Source organism: Propithecus coquereli, unplaced genomic scaffold, assembly GCF_000956105.1.
Source record: "Propithecus coquereli isolate 6110/MARCELLA unplaced genomic scaffold, Pcoq_1.0 Scaffold67, whole genome shotgun sequence".
NCBI lineage: Eukaryota > Metazoa > Chordata > Mammalia > Primates > Indriidae > Propithecus > Propithecus coquereli.
This window is the reverse complement of record NW_012152729.1, coordinates 4,629,658-4,630,667: the sequence shown is the minus strand read 5'-3', so window position 1 is coordinate 4,630,667 and position 1,010 is coordinate 4,629,658. Positions and strand designations below refer to the sequence as shown.

The 1,010-nt window shown below is 51.8% G+C and overlaps 1 protein-coding gene across 1 annotated transcript in view; it reads right to left on the bottom strand.

Moving 5' to 3' along the window:
- Nucleotides 1-1,010, bottom strand: part of TSNAXIP1 (translin-associated factor X interacting protein 1) — a 14,386-nt gene that overhangs the window by 8,578 nt on the left and 4,798 nt on the right. The gene's annotated exons all lie outside the window — the stretch shown is intronic.

Below are 1,010 nucleotides of genomic sequence, written 5' to 3'. Positions count from 1 at the left end.
AAAAAAGTGAAAGAATTGTCAATAAAATAATAATAATTAGGAAGTCAAAGTAGAAATAGACAAACAGGAAAAATGAGAGGAGTCAAACTGTTAAAAATCAAGCCAGGGGGAAAAAATCAAGGCAGAAAAACCAATCCTCATGTTCTGTCTGCTGTTTCTGACAGGACAAAACGTGGCCACCCTATGTTGATTGCCTAGGAGAGTGGAAGCAGGAGTACCAGCAGCCTGGGCCGCTTCTTGGCCAGCTGGAGGGAAGGCCTCCGCCCGCAGGAGGCTGGAACGTAATGCTCCTGAGCGCTCCATGCTCTCTGCTTCCCCCTACAGGTGAAAACCGAAAGGCGGCCTCGGAGGGACAGCAGAGTGGGGTGGGGAATACCGCCCCCTGGTGGTTGAGAACGGCCTCGCCGCCGCCGTGCAGAAGAAAGGGAGCGAAAGAACCTGGCCGCAGATCCTTGAAACTGGGTGGACTAAATCAGAGCTCGCCCCAAGTCTTTTGAGTTTGTCTTTTGGGCTCTGCTTGGTCTCCGTGAAGAGTCCATACTGCCCCCATTCCCCAGTATTGGGAATCCCCAGCCTCACGGTGTGTGGTCCATGTGTTCTCAAATTCTCCACAAGGGACACACACAGGAAAACTACCACACAGCCCACCATGACCTGGAGTTATATGTTTGCTCCAGTCTGTTTTTTCCCCTGTGAGATTTGGACAATGGCTGTTTGCTGGTTATTAACAATCCTGCTGGGCGCCATGGCATGTGCCTGTAGTCCCAGCGACTAGGGAGGCTGAGGCAGGAGGATTGCTTAAGCCCAAGAATTCAGGGCTGCAGTGTGCCATGATCGCACCGTGTATAGCCAGTGCACTTCAGCCTGGGTAATGTAGCCAGACCACGTCTCAAAAAATAAATAAATAAAAAACACTCCCGGCCAGGCGCAGTGGCTCACGCCTGTAATCCTAGCTCTCTGGGAGGCCGAGGTGGGCGGATTGTTTGAGCTCAGGAGTTTGAAACCAGCCT